Below are 15,205 nucleotides of genomic sequence, written 5' to 3'. Positions count from 1 at the left end.
CTTGCAACTATTGCTATCGCATAGCGATAAAGTAAAGCAATTATTGGACGCTTGCATCTTATGCAATAGAGAGACAACCATAAGGCTTTTGCCAGTTGCCGATAACTTCAACAAAACATGATCATCTCATACAACAACTTATATCTCATCACGTCTTGACCATATCACATCACAACATGCCCTGCAAAAACAAGTTAGACGTCCTCTACTTTGTTGTTGCAAGTTTTACGTGGCTGCTACGGGCTTAAGCAATAACCAATCTTACCTACGCATCAAAAACCTCAACTATAGTTTGTCAAGTTGGTGCTGTTTTAACCTTCGCAAGGACCGGACGTAGCCACACTCGGTTCAACTAAAGTTGGAGAAACTGACACCCGCCAGCCACCTGTGTGCAAAGCACGTCGATAGAACCAGTCTCGCGTAAACGTACGCGTAATGTCGGTCCGGCCGCTTCATCCAACAATACCGCTGAACCAAAGTATGACAGTATGACTTATATCGCCCACAACTCACTTGTGTTCTACTCGTGTATATAACATCAACACATAAAACCTGGCTCGGATGCCACTGTTGGGGAACGTAGTAATTTCAAAAAATTTCCTACGCACACGCAAGATCATGGTGATGCATAGCAACGAGATGGGAGAGTGTTGTCTACGTACCCTTGTAGACCGAAGCGGAAGCGTTGATGCAACGTAGAGGAAGTAGTCGTACGTCTTCCCGGTCCAACCAATCCAAGCACCGTTACTCTGGTACCTCCGAGTTCTTGGCACACGTTCAGCTCGATGACGCTCCCCGGGCTCCGATCCAGCAAAGCTTCGGGGAGGAGTTCCTCAGCACGACGGCATGGTGACGATCTTGATGTTCAACCGTCGCAGGGCTTCGCCTAAGCACTGCTACAATATGACCGAGGTGGAATATGGTGGAGGGGGGCACCGCACATGGCTAAGGAACGATCACGAAGATCAACTTGTGTGTTCTAGGGTGCCCCCTTGCCCCCGTATATAAAGGAGCCAAGGGAAGGGGGCGGCCGGCCAAGGAGGGGCGCGCCAGGGGGGAGTCCTACTCCCACCGGGAGTAGGACTCCCTTCTTTCCTAGTTGGAGAAGGAGAAGGGGGAAAGAGGAGGAAGAGGGGAAGGAAAGGGGGGGCGCCGCCCCCCTTCCCTTGTCCTATTCGGACTAGGAAGGGGAGGGGCGCGCGGACACCTCCTGCCTCCTTCTCTCTTCTCCCTCAAGGCCCATGTAGGCCCAATAACCCCCCCGGGGGGGTTCCGGTAACCCCCGGTACTCCGGTAAAATGCCGATTTCACCCGGAACGATTCCGATGTCCAAATATAGGCTTCCAATATATCGATCTTTATGTCTCGACCATTTCGAGACTCCTCGTCATGTCCCCGATCTCATCCGAGACTCTGAACTCCTTCGGTACATCAAAACTCATAAACTCATAATATAACTGTCATCGAAACCTTAAGCGTGCGGACCCTACGGTTCGAGAACAATGTAGACATGACCGAGACACGTCTCCGGTCAATAACCAATAGCGGGACCTGGATGCCCATATTGGCTCCTACATATTCTACGAAGATCTTTATCGGTCAGACCGCATAACAACATACGTTGTTCCCTTTGTCATCGGTATGTTACTTGCCTGAGATTCGATCGTCGGTATCCAATACCTAGTTCAATCTCATTACCGGCAAGTCTCTTTACTCGTTCCATAATACATCGTCCCGCAACTAACTTATTAGTTGTAATGCTTGCAAGGCTTAAGTGATGTGCATTACCGAGAGGGCCCAGAGATACCTCTCCGACATTCGGAGTGACAAATCCTAATCTCGAAATACGCCAACCCAACATGTACCTTTGGAGACACCTGTAGAGCTCCTTTATAATCACCCAGTTACGTTGTGACGTTTGGTAGCACACAAAGTGTTCCTCCGGCAAACGGGAGTTGCATAATCTCATAGTCATAGGAACATGTATAAGTCATGAAGAAAGCAATAGCAACATACTAAACGATCGGGTGCTAAGCTAATGGAATGGGTCATGTCAATCAGATCATTCAACTAATGATGTGATCCCGTCAATCAAATAACAACTCTTTGTCCATGGTTAGGAAACATAACCATCTATGATTAACGAGCTAGTCAAGTAGAGGCATACTAGTGACACTCTGTTTGTCTATGTATTCACACATGTATTATGTTTCCGGTTAATACAATTCTAGCATGAATAATAAACATTTATCATGAAATAAGGAAATAAATAATAACTTTATTATTGCCTCTAGGGCATATTTCCTTCACTGAACACACCGTAAGCACCAAAACATATTTCAACCGGTAATGAAGAGAAATACACCCAAAGTTAGTCATTTAATTAGTGATCAATTTTATGACTATGTCTATCACATAAAGACTTGGATGTTACATGAGCCTAAGGGCCCAATGAATTTCAGTCCTGCTATAGCTTTTGATTGTGTTGTCATATGGATTTTGCATTTTCCATATGCTAAGGGATTTTTCTCTAAATCATAGAGAACTGGAACATGTTCTGTAAAGTGGACGGAGTCAATCAAACAATAGTGACAACATCGGTTTTAAGGTCACATTGCTCGGCAAAGGGCTGCCTGTGCTTCTTCTTGTGGTTTTTCATGCGACCTCAAAAAAACTAGCTCAGCGAGGCCATGTGGTACAACGTAGAACTTTCCTGATGTCTCATATTTCTAAGTATTACTAATTCAAGAACTTTACACGATACCGTAAGTTTGTCGAATGTTCTCCATGGGTGAAGGAAGAAGAATGGAGCTGATGATGCCTATTTAGGCGAATAGTACAACAACGAGAGGGGTTGACTTGCGATTCATTTCCATAGATTTCATGCAAGCATGGAAGAACTTTCCCGATGTCTCATATTTCTAAGTATTACTATTTTCAAGAATTTTACACGAGACTAGAAGTTTGTCGAATGTTATCCATGGGTGAATGAAGGATGGAGCTTGTGCCCATTTAGGCGTGTAGTATAGCACGAGAGGGGTTGGCTTGCCATCATTTCCATATATTTCGCAAGCATGGAAGTACTTACTGCTATTTATTGTACATCATGTGTGTGAGTTATGTCTGTACCTTCGTGACCCTCTTCCATGTTTTATGAATATATTTTTATTTGTGCCAATAGGCACGGTGCATATAGTACCTTTGTATGGTTGAAAGTTGTTGTAGCATGTACTACAATATTTATCATATTGAGCCCATGTCATACACTAATTGTTTGTAAAGATGATTCCATATACTAGTGTTTTTTACTTCGTGAGAATCGTATAATGTGTTCAGCGAATATATGCAACTTCAATTAGTTCCAGCAGCTTGTTCATGTTGCTATAAGCAAAGCTTTGAAATGCTGATTTCAAGTTTAGCTAATCTACAATTCATCTCTTTTTAGACAACATAAGATTTTATCGATTATTCGCATTCTACAATGCATCTTATCATTTTCACAAGTACTCAACGTGTTCAACAATACATCTTGGTTCATGCCTTCATATGAACTTCTACAGCTTTGACGTGTTAATAAGATTATATTGACTCAACAGTTGTCCTAGGAACACATGGTACTACCAAACTAGCTAGCAAGATTGTGCTTTGCCATGATGCTTCGGAACACAAACATCTTGTCATTGGAATGTTCAATTCATCTCTTTTTAGACAACATAAGATTTTGTTGATTGTTTACATTTTACAATAGATCTTGTCATTTTCACAACTACTCAACATGTTCAACAATACATCTTGGTTCATGCCTTCATACGAAGTTCTATAGCTTTGACGTGTAAGCACGATTGTGTTGACTCGACATGTGTCCTAGAAACACATGGTACTGGCCAAACTAGCTAGCAAGAATGTGGTTTGCCATGATGCTTTGGAACACAAACATACTTTTTAGTACTTATTATATCGATAAAAGATTTTCCGTTTGCATATCGCAAGGATGAAATGTTGTAGTTGCCCATAAAAGCATTAATTCCTAGCTAAATGCCACGGTCCATGATGCTAATTAAATGATTATGTTAATTAACCAATATTTATTTGACTATTTGGACGTAAGCGCGCCTAGTTAAGCCAAGATTTGTAAGCTCCTTGGGAAACTATGCACTAGAACGTGAACCCAAAGAGAATCAAATCCACACCCCGTCGCGCTACCGCATCTTGCTCTTCTCCTCAATGTATGCTAAAGCATTCCACATCGAGCTACACTATACATTATCGATGAAGGCATGAATGCCAAAGTGCGTGTAGGTATGGTGGAACAAATGGTAGAAGTGTGGAACACGAGGTCATGTTCCAATGACCCACTACAAGTTACTAAAAGGAAACTTGAAAGGAGGCGCAAATGGCAGTTGCCTGGGCACAAGGCACGTGAAGCGGTGTTTATAACAATTGAGCCACCTCATGATATGAAACATTGGTAGCTCCACATTCTAGTATCACTTTTTTTTGAAGTCTCCCATTCCCGAACACATCACACGATTGTTATCTAATTTTCTTCTTCGGGCATGCATTCCCTAGTGCCACTTCTTATTTTTCTTTCCTTGCTTGTGAGCTATTTAATAGCAACAATAATAAGTTTGTGTCAACCGGTAGGTCATCAAACTTGCTGCCATAGGGGAGATTTAGCATTATATATGTGTGCAACATTATTCATATTAGCATGGTGCAACATGGTCGTTGGGGTGAGTACCGTTTTGCACTGATTTCATATTGGCAAGTGCTATATTTATGAGCTTGGGAGTGACTTTTAATGTGTATTAATTGACTGAAAAAAATTATGAATTTTAGTTGTGTATCTTTCATACATTTGGTTCAGGTACAATCTCGAAATTGCTTTCACTTGGCCACAACTTATAGCCACGCACATGTTAAAATCCTGCAGAATAACCCAACATGGCTAAGAACCAAGTAAATTTAATTCAAGAAAACAATACATACATACTTTCATCAGAAATATGAAGAGCAATTATCATACAATTCCTTGAAGCGGTCAAGAAAAGCAAAACCGGTCTATACACCCACCCTTATTTCGCAAGTACTCTTCAAAAGTATGCTAACATTTGCCTAAATAATGTTACAACGATAAACAACAGCTGGTTTTTAGACCTATACCTAAACCTTTCTTAGTTTACAGGAAGGGAATTATTATTCATTCACAATGTGACGGCGATACTCTTTATGATGAAGATCCGTTCTAGTATTAAGAAGTTTGTAACATGTCATTTTAGGGCCAGCGCAAAAAAAACATGTCATTTTAGGGGTAATTATGGTAGTTTGGGGGCTAAATAATATATCATTTTGTGGGCTAAGTGCACGAGTGAGATGGACTAATATGTGATTGTTCGATATTAGCACGTGTTACCATAACATTTCAACACTAGCCCTGCTTCACTCTTCACTTCTCCAGCCTTGTCTAGTTGTCTTTTATAATATGTTTTTGTACTATCTTCTCCTTTGCGAAGTGTGCCAAATGATGCCTCCTTAGTTTTTGCTTTTTCTTAAAAAATGTTTTTTGTAATCTCTTTATTTTTTTTCTTCTACTCCATCCGTCCCATAATATAAGATCGTTTTGCAAGTTGTTTTAATAAAACTTTTGTACTTGTAACCTGTTCTGGTAACAGTTTTGGCTTTTGTGAGATCTTGGCCGTTGGATCAGCTTTGCAGGGCAGAGATGAGAGGCGAAGTTGACCTTCTGACTTGGCAGAGCTGATCCCGTGGAGGACTGCAGGAGCGAGACGGTCCGCCGCCGGCCGAATCAAACACGGCGGCTCTCTCTCGACGCCCCCTGAGCCAGTCTCCCTCTTACTCGCCAAGCTCCGCCACCGCGAGGCCGGCCACTGATGACCTGATCAGAGCAGGTCCGATCCGATCCACCCTTTCCCCTCATTCTCCTGTCCCCTGATCTAGTTTGTTCTGCGTGAATGAATCTCGGCGAGTAAGAGGGAGACAGCAGGAGCCCCAGATCTTCTTCACAGTATCAATGGCGCATTGGTTCAGTTGGCGAGGTGAGCAGCGGCTCGATTCCTCTGCTCGCTCATGCTTCTTTCAGTGATGGGACTAGACCAAGAGTCTCCTCCTTCTAGTTGTTTTATTAAGCGAGAGGAGGATTCATTATCGTGGACTGCTACTTGCAACTCCAGAATTACCCCAGCTTTCGCTTCTATCGGATTTGTATGTAGGATCGCAAGCATGTTTGGATTCCTTTCTTCTTTGATGCAACTATGTAGGAATAGTATGTAACCTGTTGTGTCTTTCTATCTACACGTCTGCACTAATTGGTCAGATGGCACATCGGTTCTCTGCGTGCTCTCCCATTCAGGTGCTCCTGTATTTGTGTGCTCTTCCAAACCGTAGGGTAGGGTGGTTGCAATTTTTCACAAGCTTTCCTGAACGCATTGCATGTAATTTTTTTGGCTGTTCATTATTTGTATTTTCTCCTCAATATCACTACATGGAAAAGATGCACGGAGACTCCCTGAAAGGACAAATGAAATGGCTGGTGTCTATGCAGTGCAGGTCAATGCATAGAACTAGCCAAACAAATGGATGTACGGTGTGTTGATATTTGGTTGAAAATGCAAGTGACTGACGGTTGGCAGAAACATTACTTAAGGTAACGCTTTCTCAGGTTTATTTACCTTCTTAAAATATGATATTTTATTTACATTTTCTCTGGATTTTTAAAATATTTGCACTTGAATCTTTGAACTTATACCTTCCTAGTAACTAACCAAGCATATGTATACGCCTATGCATATTTTAATTTTCTCTGTTACCAAGTTCATCGAGAATGAGCTTTTTTTTTTTTGCGGGTGCATCGAGAATGAGCTTGTGGAAGCAAAGAAATGCGAGGGTATTCAGGAATGTGGCGCAGCAACGCAATATCCTCCAATTTTTAAACCTCATTCTCAATGAGGTACAAACTTGGAGACAGGCCATTATAAGAGAGTAACATGTATTTGAGGGTGGGTGTGTGTTGCTAGCTGGCAGTCCGACTTGTTTGGCTTACGGCATTTCTTGTAAATTAGTCTCTGCCTTCTATAAAAATATGGTACCCAATTTATGTACGCTAGAAAAAAGTATAATCAGTTGCATTTTTGTCCACCAAAGAAAGATAAGGATATTTTTGTACCAAAAATAGCTCAAAAAATTCAGGCTGCAACATCCTCCTTGATATATCTTTGTACAACAAAACTTGCTTCGTAGGTTGATGTATTACTATGCTTCACGATAGATAACATGCGTGTGTTAATCATCTTTCACATACTTGGGAACAGGGAAAACTCTAACTATGGTTCTTGAAAGAACAAATTGTCAAATCAGCTTAGGGCATGTACAATGGTGCTATCTTAGGAGTGCCACGTAAGATAAATGGTGAGGTGGAGGAGAGAGAACTCATAAGAAAAGGCTTGTCTTCTCTTATTTAAGATAAGACAAGAGATGATCTCTTAGCACAATTTGTCTCACCATATTTTAAGGAATAACTAGTTATTGAAGATAAGGCTAAGATATAACCCATTGTAGACATATTTTTTTTTTGTCATCTCTAAATTACATGCAAGACTTAAGATAAGACTGTCCTATCAACCATTGTACATGCCCTTACTCGTTCGAGACCACTTCACAAGTGGTTGTTTGCACCCTGTACATATTGAAAACAGTTTCTTGAGAAATATCCGTTACCGCATGCATGCATTCGTTCTGATAGCTTAATAAAACAAGCCCTGTTCAAGAATTCATCCGATTAACCAGTTAACTTGCCGATTAATCCCTACTCATAGGGTCCCCGAGTAGCCGATTACCCGATAAATCGTCCGATTAATTGATTAAATGGCCGATTAACTTGCCGATTAGCCTATTAATCCCCTACTCACCAGCCGACTGAGCAGCTACCAGTTAACGATTTCCTCAACAATGAAAACAAGTGCTTTCATTTCATCTCCTAGTAGTGATGGACTGCATCTGACGCCGGATGGAAACTCTCTGGTCCACATTGCAGTCTTCCGGACCTACGTGCCGGTCTGAAAGCTGAAGAAATGCCGCATGACTTCCCCCATCATTCCAAAATTGATGGAATTCACCCGAAAAAAGCCTTCCAGTGTTTTTGGGCCCTGTGATATTTAAGTTTGAACTATTTGCTTTCCCTTGTTGCCCGGAGGTTTTTGCATTCCTCACGTACTTTCTTTTTTGTTATGAAAGTTTGAATTGTGAATTTTTTCGGTATTGTTAGCAGGGTAGCCTGGTTGAACAAGAAAAGAAAACCTGAAGCGTATTCTTTTGCTCTGGACTTCTTTTGTCATCTTTACGACGCGTTCGCTTTCACCCTGTGCTTGTTGCAGCATATTGGAATATGTTCCTTGCAATTTTTTTAAGGGTCTAGTTTTAGACTCTACACTAGTTAGGATTCCAGATACATGGCTGGCCTCTGCAGTGTGGACAGCTCCTGATGTGCTCTAGCTCACTCGATACTGATAGCTTAGCACCTCGTGGTTCATCCAGAGGCTTCATTTCTCTTTCAATCTCGGCTGATGTTCATTGCTTTCTTCGCCTTTGTTTTTTCCTTTTAGGGTGCGGGGGACACTACCTTTTCCAGGTGATCTGACGGCTGACTCCGCCCTGATTTGCTTTTGCATCAGTGTTGATCTGTGATTTGCGAGGTGATTCTTGCTGAGCTTGGTCATCCCGTCTGCTAGTGCCGATGGCGTGCTGCTCTTCTCCTCAATGCAGAAGAGCAGTAGAACGTGAACGTGAACACAAAACGAATCAAATCCACACCCTGTCGCGCTACCGCATCCTGCTCTTCTCCTCAATCTGTGCTAGAGCACCACATCGAGCTATACAAGATAATATTGACGAAGGCACGAATGCCAAAGTGTTAGGTATGGTTGAACACATGGCGGAAGTCTGGAACATGCAGTCAGATTCCAATGACCCACGACAAATCAAAAGAAACTTGAAAGGAGGCGCAAATGGCAGTTGCTTAGGCACAAGGTACACAAGGCGGTGTTTATATTGGCCTAGGATTGCAGGTGCATGTTTGACCGCACACCAAGTAAGTAAACAAATGGTCCATGTATTGTGGTCTAGAGGACATGATCTGTCCGCTGCAACTGAGTAGCGCGTCTCTCAGCATTAGAGGGCAAGGGACCCCCAGTTAGCAACTGAGCCATCTTATGAAACGTTGGTAGCTTCACATGCTAGTACCACATTCTTTTCTGAAGTCTCCCATTCCCGAACACATCACACGATCGTTATCTAATTAATTTTCTTCTCCGGCCATGCATCCCCTAGAACTGCTTCTTATTTTGCTTTCCTCGCTTGTGAGCTACTTAATAACAACAATAGAAGTTTGTGTCGACTAGTAGGTCGTCAAGCTTGCTGCCATAGGAGACATTCAGCATTATATATGCACACAATATTATTGATATTAGCATGGTGCAACATAGTTGTTGGGGATGAGTACTATTCCATACCGATTCCATAGTACATTTATGAGCATGGGAGCGACTTTTAACGTGTATTAATTGACTGGAAGGAAAATCATGAATTTTAGTAGAGAATTATTCTGTATCTCCCGTGCATTTGGTTCAAACATGTACAATATGTAGTTAGTGTTTCACTCTCGAGATTGCTTTCACTTGGACACAACTTATAGCCTATGTACATGCTGAAATCGTGAATGACCCAGTATGGCTAGACACAAGTAAATCAATTATAACAATACAGTACAAACATATATATATATACTTTCATCCGAAATGTGAAGAGCAATTAACAAGCAATTTCTTGAAGCGGTTTAGGAAAGCTTAGACGGTCAATATACACAACCTTACACAAGTAATATTTGGATCTTTGAACTTGTACCTTCCTATTAACCGACCAAGCACATGTAAACGCCTGTGCATATTTTAATTTTCTCTATTACCATTTTTACAGAATGAATGATTTGGTTTCAGAAATAAAATTATTTCTGAAACGCTGCCTTTTCCGGGGGATCTGACGGCTGACTCCGCTCTGATTAGCTTTTGCATCAGGATTGACATGTGATTTTGCGGGGTGACTCTTGCTGAGCTCTGTCATCTGGTCTACTAGCGCGATGGTGTCCTGCTCTTCTCCTCAATGTAGAAGAGCAGTAGAACGTCAACGTCAACCCAAAACGAATCAAATCCACACATTGTCGTGAAACTTGGAAGGGGGCGCAAATGGCAGTTGCTTGGGCACAAGGTACGGGAGGATGAGTTTATGTTGGCCTTCAGGGTTGTAGGTGCATGTCTGACTGCGCACCAAGCAATTAAACAAATGGTTCACGTATTGTGGTCTACAGGACATGATGTGTCCACCTACAGCTCAGTTGAGTGACTAGAAACGAGAGGGCAAGGGATCCCTCAATTAACAACTAAGCCACCTGACAGTATTAAACATTGGTAGCTCCACAAACTGGTACCACTTCCTTTTCCGAAGTCTCCCATTCCCGAACACATCACACGATCATTATCTAATTTCCTTCTTCGGGCATGCATCCCCTAGGGTTCCTTCTTATTCTTCTTTCCTCGCTTGTGAGCTATTTAATATCAGCAGTACAAGTTTATGTCTACTAGTAGGTCTTCAAGCTTGCTTCCATAGGGGAGATTTAGCTTTATATATGCGGACAACATATTGATATTAGCATGGTGCAACATGGTTGTTGGGGACGGGTACCATTTTACACTGATTTTGTTCGGTAGGCAGTACATTTTTTAGCATGGGGCTGGCTTTTAACGCGTATTGATTGACTGGAAGGCAAATCATGAATTTTAGTAGAGTATTATTGTCTATCTCTTGTACATTTGGTTCAGATAGGTACAATATGTAGTTAGTGATTCGATCTCGAGATTACTTGCACTCGGCCATAATTTATAGCCTATGTATATGCTGAAATCATGAACAACACAACATGGCTAAGACACACGCAAACTAAATACATACATACATTCATTAGAAATGTGATGAGCAATTAACATACAATTCTGGAAGTGGTTTAGAAAAGCAAACACGACGATATGTATACTTACCCTTATTTCGTGACTACTCTTTAAAAGTATGCAAATATTTGCCTCAATAATGTTACAACGATAAACATCAGTTGGTGTTTAGACATATACCTAATCCTTTCTTAGTTTACGAGAAGGGAATTATTGTTCATTCTCGGGGCTCAGGTACAACAAGAGATAACTGAAAGAGTATAAACAATGTCCCAATAAACACTACAAATGATGATGACACTTCCTAATCTCCATAGCAACATTTACAAGAAGACATGTGTGCTGATTGATGCCATGAGAACCCTCAATCACTAGCAGGGAACACACTTTTTCCTTAACATCAGAAGACATGTGTGTAGAAGTGGTCGTGGAAATAATCCCATGAGAATAAGCCATCCAGTTCTTTTTAGGTTATTTCATTTAGCTTATTTTCTCATATGTCCGATGAATAGTCTATAATACCTTTGGACTTCAATTCCATTCTGATTAAATGATATGAAGTTATTTTATAGTGTTTTGTCGCACATATGAACATAAAAGTGTTTGCTATGATATCTCAGTAATGAGCATCATTGTCTTGCATACGAATATCACACAAAGTGTTAGACACCAATATCACAAAATCACTAATAGAACATTGTTTCTTTATCTCACACTTCAATATCAGCAACAGAATTGTTCACATACAATACTTACATGTACATATATCATAAGAATTTACTGTCCGTAGATAAAAACACTTATTCACAAATACTCAGCAATAGGATACAGAAAATGGATCAATCAATTTGACATCTCAATTTGATGTGCAGAAAGTCAAATCTCAATGTAAATTTGATTGTAAGACGAATCATAGCTTGTAGGCAATAGCCCGAACACCTTGTGGGCGAGGCATTAAGCTTCCATAAGCCTCAAAAGAACTGGCCCTTAAATGTTGTCTGTGATCTCCTTAGTTTTTGCTTTTTGTTCAAAAAATGGTGTGTGCATTCTTTTAGTTTTTTCTTCTATATAATACTCCCTTGGTTCACTATTATAAGATGTTCTGACTCTTTTTTGGTTTAGAGGATATACAGACACATTTTAGCGCGTTTGTTCACTCATTTCATTCTATATGTAGTCCATATTGAACTACATATAGAAGGCAAATCATGAATTCAAGCTTGCTTCTTATTCTGCTTTCCTCGCTTGTGAGCTATTTAATATCAGCAGTAGAAGTTTGTGTCTACTAGTAGGTCTTCAAGCTTGCTTCCATAGGGGAGATTTAGCTTTATATATGCGGACAAAATATTGATATTAGCATGGTGCAACATGGTTGTTGGGGATGGCTACCATTCTGCACTGATTTTGTTCGGCAGGCAGTACATTTTTTAGCATGGGGGTGGCTTCTAATGCGTATTAATTGACTGGAAGGCAAATCATGAATTTTAGTAGAGCATTATTGTCTATCTCTCAACTCCGCCTATGTTGTCTCAACATAGCCGGTCCCAAGTCCGGGTAAAGGAGGAGGGTTGTGATAGGCTTGGCGAGCCAACGTAAAAACTCAGCCACTCTTATGGAGATGAAACCCAAAAGATTTTCGTTGGGGCGTAACCCTCTCAGCGACGCGCCACATCGGAACCCGGGTGTGGTGGAAAATGGGCAAGGGCCGGGCCGTCACCCCCCAAGTGGCGCGCCGTATCTTGATCCGGATACAGTGGCACGTGAGCGAGGATCGGGTCGTCGCATCCTTAGTGGCGCGCTACATCGGCGCCTGGATGTAGTGGAAAATGAGCAAGGGTCTTCGCATTTGACTCGACGAGTGCGAAGGGTAAGGAAGCTAGCCGAGCCTAGGAGGATTCGCTTAGGTAGCTGGAACGTAGGGTCTCTGACAGGGAAGCTTCGGGAGCTAGTTGATGCAGCAGTGAGGAGAGGTGTTGATATCCTTTGCGTCCAAGAAACCAAATGGAGAGGACAGAAGGCGAAGGAGGTGGAGGATACCGGCTTCATGCTGTGGTACACGGGGACGGCTGCAAACAGAAATGGCGTAGGCATCTTGATCAACAAGAGCCTCAAGTATGGAGTGGTAGACGTCAGGAGACGTGGGGACCGGATTATCCTGGTCAAGCTGGTAGCTGAGTACTTGGTTCTCAATGTTATCAGCGCATATGCCCCGCAAGTAGGCCACAATGAGAACACCAAGAGGGAGTTCTGGGAAGGCTTGGAAGACATGGTTAGGAGTGTACCGATTGGTGAGAAGCTCTTAATAGGAGGAGACCTCAATGGCCACGTGGGTACATCTAACACAGGTTTTGAAGGGGTGCATGGGGGCTTTGGCTATGGCATCAGGAATCAAGAAGGAGAAGATGTCTTAAGCTTTGCTCTAGCCTACAACATGATTGTAGCTAACACCCTCTTTAGAAAGAGAGAATCACATCTGGTGACTTTTAGTAGTGGCCAACACTCTAGCCAGATTGATTTCATCCTCTCGAGAAGAGAAGATAGGCGTGCGTGCCTAGACTGTAAGGTGATACCTGGGGAGAGTGTTGTACCCCAGCATAAGCTGGTGGTTGCTGACTTCCGCTTTCGGATTCGTGTCCAGCGGGATAAGCGTGCCAAGGTCGCTAGAACGAAATGGTGGAAGCTCAAGGGGGAGGTAGCTCAGGTGTTCAAGGAGAGGGTATTTAAGGAGGGCCCTTGGGAGGAAGGAGGGGATGCGGACAATGTGTGGATGAAGATGGCGACTTGCATTCGTAAGGTGGCCTCGGAGGAGTTTGGAGTGTCCAGGGGAAGGAGAAGCGAAGATAAGGATACCTGGTGGTGGAATGATGATGTCCAGAAGGCGCTTAAAGAGAAGAAAGATTGCTTCAGACGCCTATACCTGGATAGGAGTGCAGACAACATAGAGAAGTACAAGATGGCGAAGAAGGCCGCAAAGCGAGCTGTTGGTGAAGCAAGGGGTCGGGCATATGAGGACCTCTACCAACGGTTAGGCACGAAGGAAGGTGAAAGGGACATCTATAAGATGGCTAAGATCCGGGAGAGGAAGATGAGGGATATTGGCCAAGTCAAATGCATCAAGGATGGAGCAGGCCAACTCTTGGTGAAGGACGAAGAGATTAAGCATAGATGGCGGGAGTACTTCGACAAGCTGTTCAAGGGGGAGAATGAGAGTTCTACCATTGAACTGAATGACTCCTTTGATGAGACCAGCATGTGTTTTGTGCGGCGCATCCAGGAGTCTGAGGTGAAGGAGGCTTTAAAAAGGATGAAAGGAGGCAAGGCGATGGGCCCTGATTGTATCCCCATTGAGGTGTGGAAAGGTCTCGGGGACATAGCGATAGTATGGCTAACCAAGCTTTTCAACCTCATTTTTCGGGCAAACAAGATGCCAGAAGAATGGAGACGGAGTATATTAGTACCAATCTTCAAGAACAAGGGGGATGTTCAGAGTTGTACTAATTACCGTGGAATTAAGCTGATGAGCCATATAATGAAGCTATGGGAGAGAGTCATTGAGCACCGCTTAAGAAGAATGACAAGCGTGACCAAAAATCAGTTTGGTTTCATGCCTGGGAGGTCGACCATGGAAGCCATTTTCTTGGTACGACAACTTATGGAGAGATATAGGGAGCATAAGAAGGACTTGCATATGGTGTTCATTGACTTGGAGAAGGCCTATGATAAGATACCGCGGAATGTCATGTGGTGGGCCTTGGAGAAACACAAAGTCCCAGCAAAGTACATTACCCTCATCAAGGACATGTACAATAATGTTGTGACAAGTGTTCGAACAAGTGATGTCGACACCGATGACTTCCCGATTAAGATAGGACTGCATCAGGGGTCAGCTTTGAGCCCTTATCTTTTTGCATTGGTGATGGATGAGGTCACAAGGGGTATACAAGGAGATATCCCATGGTGTATGCTCTTTGCGGATGATGTGGTGCTAGTTGACGATAGTCGGACGGGGGTAAATAGGAAGTTAGAGTTATGGAGACAAACCTTGGAATCGAAAGGGTTTAGGCTTAGTAGAACTAAAACTGAGTACATGATGTGCGGTTTCAGTACTACTAGCTGTGAGGAGGAGGTGGTTAGCCTTGATGGCCAGGTGGTACCTCAGAAGGACACCTTTCGGTATTTGGGGTCAATGTTGC

The sequence above is a fragment of the Triticum dicoccoides genome, chromosome 7A (genome assembly GCF_002162155.2).
Source record: "Triticum dicoccoides isolate Atlit2015 ecotype Zavitan chromosome 7A, WEW_v2.0, whole genome shotgun sequence".
In the NCBI taxonomy this organism is placed as follows: Eukaryota; Viridiplantae; Streptophyta; class Magnoliopsida; order Poales; family Poaceae; genus Triticum; species Triticum dicoccoides.
The sequence above is the reverse complement of the archived record's forward strand: the minus strand, read 5'-3'. Positions refer to the sequence as shown.